A 20,721-nucleotide genomic window follows, 5' to 3' on the forward strand; every position below is an offset into this window, starting at 1 on the left:
GCTTCAGCATCAGTCCTTCCAGTGAGTACTTAGGGTTGATTTCTTTTAGGATTGACTGGTTTGAGCTCCTTGCTGTCCACGGGACTCTCGAGAGTCTTCTCCAGCACCACAGTTTGAAAGCATCAGTTCTTCGGTGCTCAGCCTTCTTTACTGTCCAACTGTCACATCCTCACATGAAAGAGGTGAAAGTGAAAGTGTTAGTCGCTCAGTCCTCTAACAACTGACTCTTTTTGACCCCTTGGACTGTAGCCTGCCAGGCTACTCTGTTCATGGAATTCTCCAGTCGAGAATACTGGAGTGGGTTGCCATTCCCTTCTCCAGGGGATTGTCCCAACCCAGAGATCAAACCCAGGTCTCCTGCATCACAGGCAGATTCTTTACCATCTGAGTCGCCAGGGAAGCCCAAGTCCATACATGACTACTTGAAAAACCATAGCTTTGACTATACGGACCTTTGTTGGCAAAGTAACGTCTCCGCTTTTTAATGCGCTAATTGCTGCCTAAATGAACTTTGAACTGATGCTCTGGTTTTCTCATGCCGCCACTTCTTTACCGAAGGTGCCTGGTGCAGCCTGTTCATGAGCCTTTGGGGAATTCTGGATGGCTTCTTGAATTGTTCCACTGCTGGTTTAGGATTCAGTTTTCCCCTGTCTGTCCTGTCATTAGTCATGTTTCTTACTTTCGAGCTTTTGAAATTTTGTTGCTATGGGAAGTTAAACATTTTTTGTTGCTATTATTTCTTCCCTTAAAAAAATCATTTGCATCTTTTGCATGAGATTTCTAAAAAGAGAAAATGAAGATGTATACTTGTTCAGAAAGATTTACTTCTTACTCTTTCCATTTTCCGATAGTTTTTTTAACCAATATTTGTTTACAAATTATCATTCATTGTTTTGCTTTTCAAGTTAAAACCATCTAGTTGCTTTTTTCAAAGAGTATAGCACAGGACCTCCTTGGTAGCTCAGTGGTTAAGAATCTGCCTGCCAAGGCAGGGGACACAGGTTTGATCCCTGGTCCAGAAAGATTCCACATGCCATGGAGCAACTTAGCCCGTGCACCACAACGACTGAGCCTGCACTCTAGAGCCCAAGAGCTGCAATTACTGAGCCCATGTGCCCTAGAGCCTATGCTCCCCAACAAGAGAAGCCACCACAATGAGAAGCCAATGCTCTTGCAACTGAAGAATCACTGGACTGGCTTACCACAACTAGAGAAAGCCTATGCCCAGCAATGAAGACTCAGTGCAGCCATAAATAAATAAATAAACAATGTACAAAAATTAAGAAACTAAATGTTAGAGAAGAAAGAGTATAGCTCATAGAGACTATGAAATAATGGTTGGCTTTTCTAGGGCTTTGAGAGCTTTGCAAATGCTGACCTGTGTAGTAGGGGCTTGTATGTGCATGTATACCTACCGTCGTTGAGACAGCTGCAGCCTACCCGGGGAAGATCATACACCCACAGCTGATGACCCCGGACCAGTAAATAGCAATACACTCCTAAGAAGGAAACTACGTGGGTCCAAACGACTCATCAGCAGTCATGTGACAGGCATTTCCTTGTCTCAGCCTGGAGTTGTTGGATGTTTGAGTTACTCCACTCATAATGAATTCTCTGAAGCAGTTGTCTCCAAGTTTTTTCATTGACACTCATAAGAAACACATTTTTAACATGCCCTCGAATATGCAAATTAATTTATTTACAAATTATATGTGTCTTCCTATAGCATTATCATATACAATATTAATATATATAAGTAGAGTCTTTTTTAAGGAGATGATAGAAAATAAAATTAGAATCCTAGTATTTTTCTTCAGTATCTCAATGAATCATCTTGCATACCATGGAATTTTCAACCAGGATGAGCTGAGGATCAGAACCCCTGGGAAATTTTTTTCAAAAGCCTCCCGTCCAGGGCCCAGCTGGGCACTCTGAATCAGGACTTCTGAGGATGGGACCCTGGCAAGGATATTTTGAAAAAGTTTCCCTGATGATTCCCATGCACACTTCCGGTTAAGACAAGACTTAAAAATCAGAGGCCTTAAGAAACTGTCAAACATCTACCCTGAGTTGCAAATTGGGAAATGTATAGCTTGATTAAATATCTGAATTATCACAGACCTCAAAAAACTTTGTCTCCTTCCCTCAGCTCTTTTTCTTCCTCTGTATCTGTCCTCTTTCTTCACTTTTTAGTATAATCTTGATATTTCTATTATAGACAATAGACATTCATTTTTGAAAATATAGACAAGAGAAGAAAATTAAAACTCATCTAGAATCCTACCATTCCAAGATAACTCTTAAATTTTTCATTTATAGCCTTACAGATATTTATGCCAACATATATTTAAAAGTATATTTAAAACATATGCTATACATGCTATTTTTAACCTATTTTCTCACTTGGTAATTCTATTTTTTCCTATGACAAATTTGCAAGTGATGAGACAGCTGGTGCACATGCTCAGAGCAGACAGTGACATTGAAGCCCCCTAGAGCGGGCTGAACTGAAAGTTCCTCAGACTAATATTCTCTCCCCTTCCCCTTCAGATCCTCCCTTACTTGGTTTCTCTTGCTTTCTGCACGCTCTTTCTCTTTTCTTTTACCTTCTACCCTCCGCTCTATTCATTAAACCAACCGAAGCCTTCAGGACAAGGGTTAATATTCATATTTGACAGTATGAAACTTCCTGATAATTTGACAAGGGATGTATAACCAGAGAACTGGAGAGACAGCTGTGCCTTCCTCTGCAAAGGGATTTTCTGAGCAAGCCCAGGCAAGAGCCTGCTGTTCTTGATGATTATCTGTTATTTCCACTTGGGAGCCCAAATTAAAGCTGCTTATTTGCCTTCTAAGCAAGGTGTGGCCAGAGGCAGCCGGAGGCGCCCAGATTGTCAGAGAAGAGCTGTTTCAGGGAAATTGCAGTTTCTCGAATTGTAACCGAGAGACAAGACTGCAGCTGACACAAGGCAAGGTCTGAGAAGCAGCAGGCTCGACAGTCCAGAGCCAACCAGCTGCCGTGCTTCCACTTGGAGGGTAATCAGTTTTCCCACTGCTGTTCCTCATAAAAAAGCGGCTACAGAAAACCAGTTCCTCCTGTTTGAAGAGTGCTGGTTACACTTGCCTGGTTCCTCAACCCACTGCCTCGGGAATTTCCATCTGTAGTTACCAATGCATGGAGAGTGAGGGAAGCTTCTGATATTTGAAAACTTCATTGGGATGATATGAAAGCAAGTAAGCCCCTTCCACCACAATAGAGCCAAATTGTGTTTTCTAGAGGCTGTGGAAAAGGATCATTTTCATTAAATGCAAATCATTGCCCCCAAATTAACAATGAAGTTGTCAATGGCTTCATGGACTGTAAGAGCCTACATTAGCCAGCTCTCTAAGGGCATTCTGCTGTGGAAGGTCCCAGGAAATGAGTACAAAGTAACTTGCTCTCCAGCTTCACCCTCAATACCACCCCCTCCCAAGCTTCCTTAGTTATCAGTTGGAGTGGGAGGAAGGGGACAGTGTATCACACTTGGGCCTATGCTATGCCATGCTTCAGGAGGACAGCAATTAAGTGCTTTAATAGAGTGTTAGTCACAGTGGGTGGGACTCCTCATTCTACAGAGGCAGAGCCAGAGAAGCTGATGATAGCTGAAGAAAGGGAGGGCCCCCGCCCCCCCACACACATACAACCTCTCCCTTTCCCAGCAAGAGCTACTTAATAAGCACCACTAAGCTTGTGTATAAGACTAGAGATCTCTTTAAGAAAATTAGAGATACCAAAGGAACATTTCATGCAAAGATGGGCTCAATAAAGGACAAAAATGGTATGGACCTAACAGAAACAGAAGATATTAAGAAGAGGTAGCAAGAATACACAGAAGAACTGTACAAAAAAGAGCTTCACGACCCAGATAATCACAATGGTGTGATCACTCACCTAGAGCCAGACATTCTGGAATGTGAAGTCAAGTGGGCCTTAGAAAGCCTCACTACGAACAAAGCTAGTGGAGGTGATGAAATTCCAGTTGAGCTATTCCAAATACTGGAAGATGATGCTGTGAAAGAGCTGCACTCAATATGCCAGCAAATTTGGAAAACTCAGCAGTGGCCACAGGACTGGAAAAGGTCAGTTTTCATTCCAATTCCAAAGAAAGGCAATGCCAAAGAATGCTCAAACTATCACACAATTGCACTCATCTCACATGCTAATAAAGTAATGCTCAAAATTCTCCAAGCCAGGCTTCAGCAATACATGAACCGTGAAATTCCTGATGTTCAAGCTGGTTTTAGAAAGGGCAGAGGAACCAGAGATCAAATTGCCAACATCTGCTGGATCATGGAAAAAGCAAGAGAGTTCCAGAAAAACATCTATTTCTGCTTTATTGACTATGCCAAAGCCTTTGACTGAATGGATCACAAACTGTGGAAAATTCTGAAAGAGATGGGAATACCAGACCACCTGACCTGCCTCTTGAGAAACCTATATGCAGGTCAGGAAGCAACAGTTAGAAATGGACATGGAACAATAGACTGGTTGCAAATAGGAAAAAGCATATGTCAAGGCTGTATATTGTCACCCTGCTTATTTAACTTATATGCAGAGTACATCATGAGAAACACTGGGCTGGAAGAAGCACAAGCTAGAATCAAGATTGCCAGAAGAAATATCAATAACCTCAGATATGCAGATGACACCACCCTTATAGCAGAAAGTGAAGAGGAACTAAAAAGCCTCTTGATGAAAGTGAAAGAGGAGAGTGAAAAAGTTGGCTTAAAGCTCAACATTCAGAAAACGAAGATCATGGCATCTGGTCCCATCACTTCATGGCAAATAGATGGGGAAACAGTGGAAACAGTGTCAGACTTTATTTTTCTTGGCTCCAAAATCACTGCAGATGGTGATTGCAGCCATGAAATTAAAAGACGCTTACTCCTTGGAAAGAAAGTTATGACCAACCTAGATAGCATGTTCAAAAGCAGAGACATTACTTTGCCAACAAAGGTTCATCTAGTCAAGGCTATGGTTTTTCCAGTAGTCATGTATGGATGTGAGAGTTGGACTGTGAAGAAGGCTGAGCGCCGAAGAATTGATGCTTTTGAACTGTGGTGTTGGAGAAGACTCCTGAGAGTCCCTTGGACTGCAAGGACATCCAACCAGTCCATTCTGAAGGAGATCAGTCCTGGGTGTTCTTTGGAAGGAATGATGCTGAAGCTGAAACTCCAGTACTTTGGCCACCTCATGCGAAGAGTGGACTCATTGGAAAAGACTCTGATGCTAGGAGGGATTGGGGGCAGGAGGAGAAGGGGACGACAGAGGATGAGATGGCTGGATGGCATCACTGACTCGATGGACATGAGTTTGGGTGAACTCTGGGAGTTGGTAATGGACAGGGAGGCCTGGTGTGCTGCAATTCATGGGGTCTCAAAGAGTCAGACATGACTGAGCCAACTGAACTGAACTGAAGCTTGTGTATAAGCTTATGTGAAATAAGGGGGAAATATTTTGACATAAATGTGTCCAGAAAAGATCTCTTACAGAAAGAATAACCTCTCACTTATGGCAAATTTGAAAATTAAAAAAAAATTTGTTTTTCTTTGAGAAAAGTGAAAATATTTTTCTTCTCCCCAGGGAAACAAATCTTTACTTGTAGCAGCACCTGGAATTCCACCATTAGTGACTAATGTCAATGCGTACTGTAGGCAACCTGGAATTTAAGGGGCCTGTATCAAAATGCACATTCTTTATATGAGGCCAGCCAGTATTTCTTGCTGAAATCAGAATCTTTGAGATGACTTTTTAATGCAGACAGCTGGCGCCGCACACATACATACTCTATTGCCCCAGCCCCTACTATGACCATGACCTTTAGCCAATAGGTGGGTCTCCAGTTGTCTGGTGTCTTAGTCATCTCAGGCTATAACAAAATACCAGAGACTGGGTGACTTAAACAACAGGCATTTAGTTCTCACAGTTCTGGAGGATGGAAGTCCAAGATCCAGGTGCCAACAGTTTGCGGTGAGAATGCTTCTTGGCTTGTAGATGACCACCTTCTTGCTGTTCCTTGTGTAGCTCTGTTCATTTGCTTGTGCACATGGAGAGAGCAAGACCTCTCTATCTTCCTTTTCTTATAAGGACACTTATCCCATCATGACCTCATATGAACCTAATGATAACCCAAAAGCCGCGCCTCCAAATAACCTCACATTGGGAATTTGATCTATACAGTATATGAATTTGCTCTCCTTATAGCTCAGTCGGTAAAGAATCTGCCTGCAATGCAGGAGACCCGGGTGAGATTCTTGGGTCGGGAAGATCCCCTGGAGAAGGCAATGGCAACCCACTCCAGTATTCTTGCCTGGAAAATCCCATGGACAGAGGAATCTGGCAGGCTACAGTCCATGGGGTCGCAGGAGTCGGACACGACTTAGCGACTAAACCACCAACCACATGAGTTTGCAGGGGCAGGAGGGAACATGCAAACATTCAGCTCATAATAGCTGGCTTTTGATAGGACCTTGGGGTAATTAACTTTAGTTCAGAATAGGTAGTTGACCTACTTGTGCAGGTTAGAAAATGATTTCCACCGTAGATGATGATTGGGTTGCTTCAATCAGAACTGACCCTCTATAATTAAGGAAGAAAGCAATGAAAACTGGAAATAGTTGTTTGTAAAATGTTGACACTTCAAAGGGAAGTACAGACGATAATCAACTCTGTCACTCTTCCTGCACTGAATCCACGGTCCCTCTCAAAGCCCGTCTCTTTCTTTTCTCCCTACTTTCTCTGCCAGCACATATTAGGGTAAACATTTTAGGAATGTAATGTGTGTTTGTATTATACATACACTTGTCTTGTACTTTCTTTATATTATACATGGGTTTAATATTTCACTTGGAGATGTAGTTATTTCACTGTGTTGGCCTCTCTTACTTGATGGGGCAGTGGCTGAGACAAAACAAAAAAGTCCTTATCTTTGTTTTATGACCTTCAGAGTAAAGGAATCATGTATCAGGTGGTGACATCGCAGGAGCCCCTAAAGAGTGTGAGAGGGCAGTGAGGAGTAAGTTGAGGTTGAAAAAAGCAAGACAAGATGCCCCTACCTGCCAGTTTTGCAAAGAACAAGCTTCATTATGCTAAAGTCAGTTCCCGTCAGCAATCTACAAGGAGGAAGCAGTTAGTCCAAGGTCCCTCAGGCCGCTCACTACTTATACCCTACCTCAGATTTCCCTCGGGTGGAGATGTGCTTGGAGCCCAGAGTCACTGTCCAGGGTTGGGAGAACATAACTGTGCCTCTCCTGCCCGTTGGCCTCCTTTTCCCCACCTCCACGCAGGCAGGTGAAATTAAACTGAAATTAACACCAAGGACCCCACAAAGGGTAAAGAAACTGCACAGGCCCATGCAGGCAGAGCCCTTGGCTAGAAGAAGCGGAAGGTCACTTCAGGTTCTTTAGGCATTTAGGAGAACTTTAGAGGATTAAGTTACTTTTATTTTCCTAGTCCTCTTCTCCCCTGTGTGCTGTGTAGGCTGCCTGTCGCACCTCCTGGCTCCAGGCAGCAGCTCCACACTGCACCCCAAGTGCACGATGTGCACTGAAGAGTGCAATGAAGAAAGAGCAAGCTGCCTGGGCCTCTCGCCTTCCCAGACGGAAGACGAGGCTCTTTGCTGGTTCTGTTGGTTTTACACTGCTTCCAGGGAGCAGCGTGTGACAGAGCCGCAACCTCCGGTCACTCTGTCAGCTGTCTGCAGTTCCTTCTTTCTTTTCCTTTTCCTGGCCTGATAAACAATGACCGTTGATGCATCCCGCTATCTACAGATTCTGAGCCACACTTAGTTTTGGTTAAGAGAAAAATTCTACGTTCACCAAAACAGTGGTCAGAATGCTTTACTGTATGAGCAGGAACTTGACTTTCTCTGATACAGATGACAAAATCTATTAGTCACCATTCCTGTTTTCTGTATGTTTATAGTTGATAGCAAAATCAATGCTACCCAAGAAATAGACAAGGAACTTCTTGGTAAAGGGAGGAAGTAACCAAGTAGTTGAAAGCGGAGACTCAGGAAGTAGCTTAGTTCTGCATTCAATTCCTCCTCTCATTTCTAACAGTTCCCTCCTCTCTGAAAAAAGAACAGCAAGAATAGCAAAATCAACAAATTGTGAACTCGGTTTCCCACCTGTCCTAAGAATGCTGGTGTCCCCTGTCCCACCCTTGTTACAGTCAGAATTCTAAACAGTAAATTAGAGCAAACCTAAAAATCTACTAGTACAAGCAGGTGAATGCACGCCTCTACTGTCACTTCCCAAAGACAGGAAGAGCTCTTTTTCGTCTAAATGGCAGATACCAATCCTTCCAGCTTTCTCTTCTATAAGTTAACGTCTAAACACGGCATTTCAAAACAGTGGCGGAAAAGACGGATTATCCAAGACATATTATTGAGGCAACCATACAGCCACATGGGAAAAAAATAGAATAAAACCCATATGAAGCAAAGATTTAAATATAAATAGGAAATTATAAAAGTACTAGGAAAAATGGTTTAAATTTTTTAATGGTTTTTTAATAGTTTTGGGAGTGAGGCAGTATTACATAAAACCAAGAAGCCATAAAAGGTTCAACTATAGAAAACTGGTAGATTGAAGTATATAAAATAAAATTTTAAAAATTAATGAGAAAAACGACCAGAGACGAAGACAAAGGACAAATGATAAACTGGGGGAAAGTGCCTGCAATTCTTGTCACAAGAGGATAATTCCCCCAGGTAAAAAGAACTCTTAACTTTTTTTTTAATTGAGGTAGTGTTGATTTACAATATTATATAAGTTTCAGGTGTCCAACATAGTGATTCACAACTCTTAAAAGTAATACTCCATTTATACTTTTATAAAATATTGACTATTTTCCCCTGTGCTGTGAAATATATCCTTGTAACATTCATTTTACACACAGTAATTTGTACCTCTTAACCTTCACCCCTATCTTGCCTCTCCCCCTTCCCTCATTCCACTGGTAACACTTGTTTGTTCTCTTTATCTGTGCGTGCGTGTGTGCTAAGTTGTTTCAGTCGTGTCCAACTCTTTGCAGCCCTATGGACTGCAGCCTGCCAAGTTCCTCTGTCCATGGGATTCTCCGGGCAAGAATACTGCAGTGGGTTGCCATGCCCTCCTCCAAGGGAACTTCCCCACCCAGGGATCAAACCTGCATCTCCCTTGTCTCCTGCACTGGCAGGCAAGTTCTTTACCACTAGTGCCACCTGGGAAGCCCCTTTATCTGTAAGTCTGTTTCAAAAAGAACACCTAAAATTAATAAGCAGGATAACAAAACCCAATAGAAAAAGACAGAAAAAGGATACAAGCAGAGAACTCGCAAAAAAGGATACAGAAATAACTCATAAACACACAAAAAGATGCTCAACCTCAATCATAATAAAAAGAAAGGAAATTTAAACCGCCCTGACAGATTTTTTTTCCCCCTATCAGATTGACAAAAACAAAAGTTGGGTGACATATTTTGTAGGCCGAACTGTGAGGACACAAGCATCTTACCCATTGCTAGTAAGTGTAAATTAGTACTGTCTCAACAGGTCTTCCCTGGCGGCTCAGATGCTGAAGAATCTGCCTGCAATGCAAGAGACTGGGATTTGATCCCTGGGTTGGGAAGATCCCCTGAAGGAGGAAATGGAAACCCATTCCGGTATTCTTGCCTTGAGAATCCTAGTGACAGTGAAGCCTGGCGGGCTACAGTCCATGGGGTCCCAAAGAGCTGTACTCAACTGAGCAACTAACACTTTCTTTCAGTTTCAACAGAAGTCAGTTTAACAATGGCTTCCAGCTTCCAAATAGGCATAACCTTTGACCAACAATTCTACTTGTAGGAATTGGTCCTACACATACATACACAAAAGGAAGTATATTCAAAGTAATTCACAACAATGTTTTATGTGTATATGGATTACATGGAACTGTAAAAAAGAATAAGGAAGTTCTGTATGCACTGGGATGGAACCATCTTCAACATATTTTGTTACATGAAGAAAAACAGACTGTATGTGTGTGTTTAAGTAGTCTAAGAACTTGTTATTTCTTTAAGAATTTTCAGAAAGTATACCAAAAAACTCATAACATTGGTATTCTCTAGGGAAGGAAATTGGATGGCTGGGGGACAGTAGGGGCAGGGAGACTTTTTACTGGATATATTTTTGTACCTTGTGAATTTTAAACCATGTCAATCTATCACTGTCCTCAAAATAAAATATTATAATAAAGAATAAATATAGGAATTCCCTGGCATTCCAGTGGTTAGGATTCTGTGCTTCCACTGTAGGGGGCCCAGGTTCGATCCCTGGTGGGAGGACTAGGATCCCACAAGCTGCATGGGACGGCTAAAAGAATAACAAAAAAAAAAGAGACAACAACCTATGAGCTTGAGTGAACTTCAAAAATGATGAAGAGGATGGTAACTTTATGCTTTGAGAATTTCATCTTAATTGAAAAAAAAAAAAAAAAAAGAGCAGGATCCTGACAAAGAAATAGAGACCAAGCCTGGTCTTCTTCTGGTAGGCCTCTGTCTTGGGGCATGGTACTATCCTATGTGTTGTAAATGTTTAACAAATGCCTCCCTGCTGCTGCTGCGTCGCTTCAGTTGTGTGCGACCCTGTACGACCCCATAGACGGCAGCCCACCAGGCTCCCCCGTCCCTGGGATTCTCCAGGCAAGTATACTGGAGTGGGTTGCCATTTCCTTCTCCAATGCATGAAAGTGAAAAGTGAAAGTAGAGTCGCTCAGTTGTGTCTGACTCTTAGTGACCCCATGGACTGCAGCCTACAGGCTCCTCCGTCCATGGGATTTTCCAGGCAAGCCTCCCTAGGGAAAAAAAAAACAACACTGATTTGTAGCCTTTGTCGATTTCTGTGTTATAAATATTCCCAACACTGAATAAAGAATTGGGACAAGACACACACAGTGTGCTCTAGTGAGCCAGCACAATCCAGCTTCATTATACAACCGGCATCTCTCCAGTATTGAAACCAGCACCTCGAGAAACATCTTTGATGCCCAAATGCTTCCTGTCCCCACTCCTTACTGCCCATTGTGGCCTCAATAGCCACTCCACTCCTCCCCGATTGAGTAGAACTCTCATAGTTTGGGAATGGATCCGATCCCCAGCGCGTGTGTCCTGATTGTTTAACCCAACACACCGCGGTTCCCCATTGCTGTGCAGAAAAAGATTTATCCCTTGGTATGGCCAGATGGGCCCTGAGCATTCTGGAGCTCCAGTTGAGGCCAATGAGATGTAAAGGACATTCGCTGGAAGCATCTCAAAAGTTTCCCACTTTTCAAAGACAATGGCAGGAAGAGACTGTTTCTCTCTTCCTCATAGAGATGAGGCTAGAGCAGCTGTGCCATCTGGTCAAGCAGCCTGAGTTTGGAGGGGAGGGTCAAAGCCAGAGCCTAAGCACCCCATCCTACTTCTGGTTTTCCTGGGCTGAAAACCAGTACATTCACTATTTACGCCCTTCTCAGCTTCTTGCATTGAATGAATCTTAAGCAACACATTTTTAACCCTCTTGGGCAGGTTTATTTTGTGTATCAATGTGACTAGGCTACAGCACCCAGTTATTCAATCAAATACCAATCTGGGTGTTGCTGTGATGGTATTCTGCAGATATGATTAACATCTACTTCACTTGGCTGTAAATGAAGATTATCTTCACAATCTGCTGCATGGCTTTGTCCAGTCAGCTGAACGGTCTTAAGAGCAAAACTGAAGTTTCCCTGAGGAAGAAGAAATTCGCCTGTAAAGAGCAGCATCGGCTCTTACCCAAGATTTTCCAGCCTGCCCTTCCTGATGGCCTGCACTACAGATCTCAGATCTGCCGAGCCAGCCCCACAATCACATAAGCCAACTCTTTGTGATAAATACCTCCCTCTCCCCTATATATGTGTGTGTGTGTGTGTGTTTCTGTTTTTTTTTTCTCCTACAGAACTTTGAAAGACACACCTGTTTTCCCTTTACACTACTATCTCAATTCAGGGTTATGTACTTTGCATTTATTTGTATATTTGTCACTTTTCCTAGTTAGTCTATAGCCTGTATGTATACATGTGACTAATCGGTAGAATAGCTGGTCAAAAGTTATGTACATTTGGAAGATGAAAAATATTGTTAAATTAGCTTCCCTGGAAGGATCTACACTCTTACTAGATTATAGGCTTTATGTTCTTGTCTTCCTATGTGTTCTCAGCACATAGTACCTGTTCAATAAATATGGACAGATGGAATTCTAGGAGGAGAAACATGAATTAAGGCAGAAAGTCCTGAAGGTATGCTAGGCTGTGGAGTTCCGATCATAACATATCCATTTGGCTGTCCAAATTCAATGCCATTCATTAATGATTTTTTTTATTCAGATTACACACTGAACAAAATTTCTCTAATAGTTTGAGCTCCTCTGTGGCCTGTCTATAAGGAATCTTCTCTGGTCAGGCTCACCTGGCCAGTCAGCTCTCCCCAAACTAACTTTCCACTCAAACATCTGTATTCTTAATCATTCTGGGAATCAGTCTGATCAAAACAGTCTGATCCAGAAGAACAAGGAAAGACAAATCATATTTTTGACTAACCTACAACTCCAATTAAGGGGAGAAAAGAAAAATAGAGCATAAGGAGAAATTGTCCAAGAGCTGGGAAATCGCTAAAGCACCCACATCTGTAGGGGGGTGGCACCTTTGTGAACCTTGCCTTCTCAGCTACACTGATCTCATACCAGCCTCTGTTTAGGAAGCCAGGGCAAGCACTTGTCCGGCTTGTTCCTGAAAAGACTTACGGCAGGTGGACCTTGATGGTAATTCTTCTTGATTAACAACAAACCTAAAGTGGTAAAAGGAGGAGGTTTGTCCAGGATCACATAACTTTTACATAGACATTCAGAGAACAAGCGTTAGCTTCCTCTGAGTACAAAGCTTCTGCCAAAGAACCAAACTGAAGATGCAACAGGAAGAGTATCTGATCTGGGCAGAATGTTGAGTCCAGAAGACTTGAGGACAGTCTTAGATTATGACTAGAGTTCTGTGATCTATAATTCAAATTTTATGCTTTTGTAATTTCCTTATTTTAGTCACTTGAGTTCTTTTAGATTTTTTATTTATAGAGTATGCAAAATGTAAAAAAGAAAAAAATTAGATGTTATCTTTCATTTATTTTTAATTGATATATAATTGACATATAATGTCATGTTAGTTTCAAGTATCAGTACAGTTCAGTTGCTCAGTCATGTCCGACTCTTTGCGACCCCATGAATCACAACACGCCAGGCCTCCCTGTCCATCACCAACTCCCAGAGTTCACTCAAACTCACATCCATCGAGTCAGTGATGCCATCCAGCCATCTCATCCTCTGTCGTCCCCTTCTCCTCCTGCCCCCAATCCCTCCCAGCATCAGAGTCTTTTCCAATGAGTCAACTCTTCGCATGAGGTGGCCAAAGTACTGGAGTTTCAGCTTTAGCATCATTCCTTCCAAAGAAATCCCAGGGCTGATCTCCTTCAGAATGGACTGGTTGGATCTCCTTGCAGTCCAAGGGACTCTCAAGAATCTTCTCCAACACCACACTTCAAAAGCATCAATTCTTTGGCACTCAGCCTTCTTCACAGTCCAACTCTCACATCCATACGTGACCACAGGAAAAACCATAGCCTTGACTAGACGGACTTTTGTTGGCAAAGTAATGTCTCTGTTTTTGAATATGCTATCTAGGTTGGTCATAACTTTCCTTCCAAGGAGTAAGCGTCTTTTAATTTCATGGCTGCAATCACCATCTGCAGTGATTTTGGAACCCAAAAAAATAAAGTCTGACACTGTTTCCACTGTTTCCCCATCTATTTCCCATGAAGTGATGGGACCAGATGCTATGATCTTCGTTTTCTGAATGTTGAGCTTTAAGCCAACTTTTCCCCACTCTCCTCTTTCACTTTCATTGAGAGGCTTTTTAGTTCCTCTTCACTTTCTGCCATAAGGGTGGTGTCATCTGCCTATCTGAAGTTATTCATATTTCTCCCAGAAATCTTGATTCCAGCTTGTGCTTCTTCCAGTCCAGTGTTTCTCATGATGTACTCTGCATATAAGTTAAATAAGCATGGTGACAACAGACAGCCTTGACATACGCCTTTTCCTATTTGGAACCAGTCTGTTGTTCCATGTCCAGTTCTAACTGTTGCTTCCTGACCTGCATACAGATTTCTCAAGAGGCAGGTCAGGTGGTCTGGTATTCCCATCTCTTTCAGAATTTCCCACAGCTTATTATGATCCACACAGTCAAAGGCTTTGGCATAGTCAATAAAGCAGAAATAGATGTTTTTCTGCAACTCTTTTGCTTTTTCCATGATCCAGCAGATGTTGGAAATTTGATCTCTGGTTCCTCTGCCCTTTCTAAAACCAGCTTGAACATCAGGAAGTTCACAGTTCACGTATTGCTGAAGCCTGGCTTGGAGAATTTTGAGCATTACTTTACTAGCGTGTGAGATGAGTGCAATTGTGCAGTAGTTTGAGCATTCTTTGGCATTGCCTTTCTTTGGAATTGGAATGAAAACTGACCTTTTCCAGTCCTGTGGCCACTGCTGAATTTTCCAAATTTGCTGGCATATTGAGTGCAGCACTTTCACAGCATTATCTGTAAGGATTTGAAATAGTTCAACTGGAATTTCATCACCTCCACTAGCTTTGTTCGTAGTGATGCTTTCAAGTATACAACATTATAATTCAATATTTGCATCTAAAAAAGAAAAACGTTGAGTCCAGTGGTTAAGACACTGTGCTTCCACAGCAGGGGGCATGGGTTCCATCCCTGGTCTGGGAACTAAGATTCTGCATGCCTCATGCCATGGCCAAAAAAAGTAGGGGGGGGGGTGCTTTTTGATTCTAGCCATAACATGGTAGTTTTCATTAAACAAAATGAAAATTGTTAAAAGCTGGACAAAATATTTAACACACCATTTGAAAGAATGTGGGGAGTGACCAACACAGATGATCCCTAAGAGAAGGTGGGCACATCAACATGACCTCCATATTCACCCTGGCTCAACTCACAGGGCAAGGAACAGAGTACGAGGCCGCTACTTTACCAGTCTGTTGCACAAAGAAGCCAGATTGGAGTCTGAAGTTGCCAAAGTGGCTGGGACTTAAGTGGTAAAATCCCAGAGAGAAGGAAATTTCAGAGAAGTGAACCCAAAGGCTAGATGCAATCTCCCCTTGAGCTGTCTGACAGCTCCTAAGCTGAGCAAAGACAGCAGAGACTGCAACAAACCTAATAGAAAGCAGCAACTGGGAGACTGATGCACTGTGCAGTTTTTGCAGCCGTGTGGTATTAATGAGGTGGGAGTACAAGGTGCACCAAAGTGAAATAGCAACACTCAGACTTCTGATCCAGACCTCAGAAAGACCTCATCCTGGTACTGAAGCCAAAACCAAAAGAGACCAAAGCTAATAAATTAACCCTTGACATATTAAGGTGATTTGTCTGTATTAACTGCCTCCCTTTTAGAAGGAACATAAAATAATACAGAGCCTCTAAGAGTGAATAACCAGTATGCTAAAATAGAAGGAAAAATGGAATAATAAAAAGTATTTTATTCCTCCCCTCAAAAAACAGAAGAAAGGAGAAATAAAGTAATAAAAAACAGAAATTGAAACAAGAAAGTACATATAAACATTTCAATAATTACATTAAATGTTAATAGATTATTACTCCAATTAAAAGAAAAAATTGCTTTTGGATAAAAAAATAAAAATTTCTATGCTATTAATGAGACAATTGTAAGGACAGAAGATTAAAAAACAAAAAAGAATTGAAAAAAAATATGTCATGTAAACCTCAGATATGCAGATGACACCACCCTTATGGCAGAAAGTTAAGAGGAACTAAAAAGCCTCTTGATGAAAGTGAAAGTGGAGAGTGAAAAAGTTGGCTTAAAGCTCAACATTCAGAAAACGAAGATCATGGCATTCAGTCCCATCACTTCATGGGAAATAGATGGGGAAACAGGGGATACAGTGTCAGACTTTTGGTGACTGCAGCCATGAACTTAAAAGACGTTTACTCCTTGGAAGGAAAGTTATGACCAACATAGATAGCATATTCAAAAGCAGAGACATTACTTTGCCAACAAAAGTCCATCTAGTCAAGGCTATGGTTTTTCCTGTGGTCGTGTATGGATGTGAGAGTTGGACTGTGAAGAAAGCTGAGCACCGAAGAATTGATGCTTTTGAACTGTGGTGTAGGAGAAGACTCTTGAGAGTCCCTTGGACTGCAAGGAGATCCAACCAGTCCATTCTGAAGGAGATCAGCCCTGGGATTTCTTTGGAAGGAATGATGCTAAAGCTGAAACTCCAGTACTTTGGCCACCTCATGCGAAGAGTTGACTCATTGGAAAAGACTCTGATGCTGGGAGGGATTGGGGGCAGGAGGAGAAGGGGACGACAGAGGATGAGATGGCTGGATGGCATCACTGACTCGATGGATGTGAGTCTGAGTGAACTCCGGGAGTTGGTGATGGACAGGGAGGCCTGGCGTGCTGCGATGCATGGGGTTGAAGAGTTGGACACGACTGAGCGACTGAACTGAACTGAACTGAAACACTAACCAAAAGAAAATTAGTGTAGCTATATTAATATCAGACAATACAGGTTTTAGGGGAAGAAATATTTCTAGAGATTAAAAGAGACATTTCATAATGATAAAAGTGTCAATTAATGATCAAATAAAATAGTCGCAAGTTTGTAACACACTAAAGAATGTATAAGTAATTTATAAAAAATATAGCAAAATTTCATTATATATTAAGCAAAGTTGACAATTAAAAGAAGAAATGGATAAATCCACAATCATTATTGGAGATTTTAGCACTTCTTTCATTAGCTGATAGAAGTGAAAGTGGCTTTCTGCCTGTGGACGCCTCCGAGAAAGCATCGTTGAAGTCTTCCCCGCCTCCACTGCCATCATGTCTAAATCAGAGTCTCCCAAAGAGCCCGAACAGCTGGGAAAGCTCTTCATCGGAGGATTGAGCTTTGAAACAACCGATGAGAGTCTGAGGAGCCATTTTGAGCAATGGGGAACGTTCACAGACTGTGTGGTAAAGAGGGATCCAAACACCAAGCGCTCCAGAGGCTTCGGGATTGTCACATACGCCACGGTGGAGGAGGTGGATGCGGCCATGAATGCAAGGACACACAAGGTGGACAGAAGAGTTGTGGAACCAAAGAGGGCCGTCTCAGGAGAAGATTCTCAAAGACCTGGTGCCCACTTAACTGTGAAAAAGATTTTTGTTGGTGGCATTAAAGAAGACACTGAAGAACATCACCTGAGAGATTATTTTGAACAGTACGGGAAAATTGAAGTAATTGAAATCATGACTGACCGAGGCAGTGGCAAAAAGAGAGGCTTTGCTTTTGTAACCTTTGATGACCATGACTCCATAGACAAGATTGTCGTTCAGAAATACCACACTGTGAATGGCCACAACTGTGAAGTGAGAAAAGCCCTGTCTAAGCAAGAGATGGCTAGTGCTTCATCCAGCCAGAGAGGTCGAAGTGGTTCTGGAAACTTTGGTGGCGGTGGTGGAGGGTTTTTGGTGGGAATGACAACTTTGGTCGTGGAGGAAACTTCAGTGGTCGAGGTGGCTTTGGTGGCAGCTGTGGTGGTGGCAGATATGGTGGCAGTGGGGATGGATATAATGGATTTGGTAATGACGGAAGCAATTTTGGAGGTGGCAGAAGCTACAATGATTTTGGCAATTACAACAATCAATCTTCAAATTTTGGACCCATGAAAGGAGGAAACTTTGGAGGCAGAAGTTCTGGCCCCTATGGTGGTGGAGGCCAATACTTTGCCAAACCACGAAACCAAGGTGGCTATGGTGGCTCCAGCAGCAGCAGTAGCTATGGCAGTGGCAGAAGGTTTTAATTACTGCCAGGAAACAAAGCTTAGCAGGAGAGGAGAGCCAGAGAAGTGACAGGGAAGCTACAGGTTACAACAGATTTGTGAACTCAGCCAAGCACAGTGGTGGCAGGGCCTAGCTGCTATAAAGAAGACATGTTTTAGACAATACTCATGTGTATGGGCAAAAAACTCCAGGACTGTACTTGTGACTAATTGTATAACAGGTTATTTTAGTTTCTGTTCTGTGGAAAGTGTAAAGCATTCCAACAAAGGGTTTTAATGTAGATTTTTTTTTTTGCACCCATGCTGTTGATTGCTAAATGTAATAGTCTGATCATGACGCTGAATAAATGTCTTTTTTTTTTTTTTAATGTGCTGTGTAAAGTTAGTCTACTCTGAAGCCATTTTGGTAAACTACCCCAACAGTGTGAAGTTAGAATTCCTTCAGGGTGATGCCAGGTTCCACTTGAAATTTATTTACAACCTGCTTGGTGGAGAAGCTGTTGTCTTCAGAATCTTGGTGTAGTTGAACTGACAGTTACTGTGTTGTGACCTGGAGTTCACCATTAAAAGGGTCACCCATGCAAAGTCATGGAGTTTTTTAAATTTTTTTTGGTTATTAATGATTGTTGGCATATCCTATGCAATATATCTAAATTGAATTATGGTACTAGATAAAGTTATAGATGGGAATGAAGCTTGTGTACCATCCATTATCATGTGTAATCAATAAAAGATTTAATATCCTCTTGAAAAAAAAAAAGAAGTGAAAGTGAAGTCGCTCAGTTGTGTCTGACCCTTTGTGACCCCATGGACTGTAGCCTACCAGGCTCCTCCATCCATGGGATTCTCCAGGCAAGAATACTGGAGGGGTTGCCATTTCCTTCTCTAGGGGATCTTCCCGATCCAGGGATCAAACCCAGGTCTCTCGCATTGGAGGCAGACGCTTTAACCTCTGAGCCACCAGGGAAGCCTCAAAAAAGATGCAGAAAAAGGGAAAAGACTTGAATAACACAAGTAATCAAATTAACCTAATTGACATACATAGAATTTACAATGAACAATGACCTTATACTGTTGTTTTCAAAAGTATATGAATATTTATCAAAATGGGCCATATGTTAGGCCGTAAGGTGAAAGTGAAAATCGCTCAGTAGTATCTGACTCTTCGTGACCCCATGGACCATACAGTCCATGGAATTCTCCAGGCCATAATACTGGAGTGGGTAGTCTTTCCCTACTCCAGGGGAATCTTCCCCACCCAGGGATTGAACCCAGGTCTCCCGCATTGCAGGCAGATTCTGTACCAGCTGAGCCACAAGAGAAGCCCAAGAATACTGGAGTGGGTAGCCTATCCCTTCTCCAGTGGATCTTCCTGACCCAGGAATAGAACCAGGGTCTCCTACACTGCAGCAGATTCTTTACCAACTGAGCTATGAGGGAAGCCTGGGCCATAAAGCAAGTCTCAAAAATTTTCAAAGGACTGAAATCATACAAACTATGTTCTCCAACTACAAAGGAATCAAACTAGAAACCAATAACAGGAAGAAGACTAGAAAATCTCCAAATGTTTGGAAATTAAGGGATACATTTTTAAATAGATTTGTAAGTCTAAGAAAAAATTGCAATGAAATTAGAAAATATTTTAAGATAAATGATAATGAAAATATGACATATTAAAACATTTTTGATGCAAGGCTTACAGGGAAATTTATAGCTTTAAATGTATATATCTGAGAAGAAAGACTGAAAATCCACATGATCTAAGCTTCCATCTTAAGGAGCTAGAAAAAGAACAGCAAATTAAACCCAAAGGAAATGGAAGGCTACAATAAAGATAAGTGTAGAAATCTTTGAAATAGAAAATACATATGCAATAAAGAAAGTCTACCAATTCTAAAATGGACTCGAGGTGCTTATCTTTGTTTCTTAGTTAAGGTTTGTTTTAGTTCTTTTTCAATCTGTTTACCTTTTATTTCCTTTTCTTATCTGATTGCACTAGCTAGGCCCTTCAGTATGTTATTGAATAGCAGTGATGACAGAGGACTTCTTGCCTTTTTCCAACCTTAAAGGTAAGTATATAGTTTCTCACGATTAAGTGGAATGTTATTTATTTATTTATCCATGCAGTTAGCAGGATCTTAGTTCCCTAACCACTGGACCACCAGGGGATTCCCAAGTGGATGTTATTTGTAGGTTTTTTTGTAGATTTTTTAAAATCAAGTTGAGGAAGTTCCTCTCTATTCTTAATTTGTTAAGAATTTTCATCTTGAATGAGTGTTGGATTTTGTTAAATGCTTTTTTCTGCATCAATTGATACGATCATCTGATTTTTATTCTTTAGCCTGTTGATGTGGTGGATTACATTGACTGATATTTTAAATACTGAATCAGCCTTGCATATCTGGAAAAAATACAATTCAGTTGTGGTACATAGTTCTTTTTATACATTGTTAGATTTGATCTGCTAATATTTTGTTGAGGATTTCTACATCTGTATCCAGGAAAGATACTGGTCTGTAGTTTGCTTTTTTGTTATTTTTTGTCTTTTTCCAGTTCTTTGTTATTTTTTATTTCTTTTTTTCTGTAGTTTTCTTTTTTGAAATGTCTTTTTCTGGTTTGGGTGTTTGGGTAATGCTCGCCTCATAGAGCAAGTTAGAAGGCAAAGATTACTTTCTAAAAGTTTCCTTGTGATATGGATGGTGGTGATGATTGTGCAACATTATAAATATATTTAACATCACTGAATTTACACTCAAGAATAGTTAAGATAGCAAGTTTTATGTTATGTATATTTTA

The 20,721-nt window shown here is 41.5% G+C and overlaps 1 pseudogene; it reads left to right on the forward strand.

Annotated features, from left to right (window-relative positions):
* Window positions 1–16,969: 16,969 nt before the first annotated feature.
* LOC783657 (heterogeneous nuclear ribonucleoprotein A1-like) lies at window positions 16,970–18,291 on the forward strand (annotated as a pseudogene).
* The last annotated feature ends 2,430 nt before the right edge of the window (window positions 18,292–20,721 follow it).

This window comes from Bos taurus, chromosome 12, assembly GCF_002263795.3.
Source record: "Bos taurus isolate L1 Dominette 01449 registration number 42190680 breed Hereford chromosome 12, ARS-UCD2.0, whole genome shotgun sequence".
Taxonomy (NCBI): Eukaryota; Metazoa; Chordata; class Mammalia; order Artiodactyla; family Bovidae; genus Bos; species Bos taurus.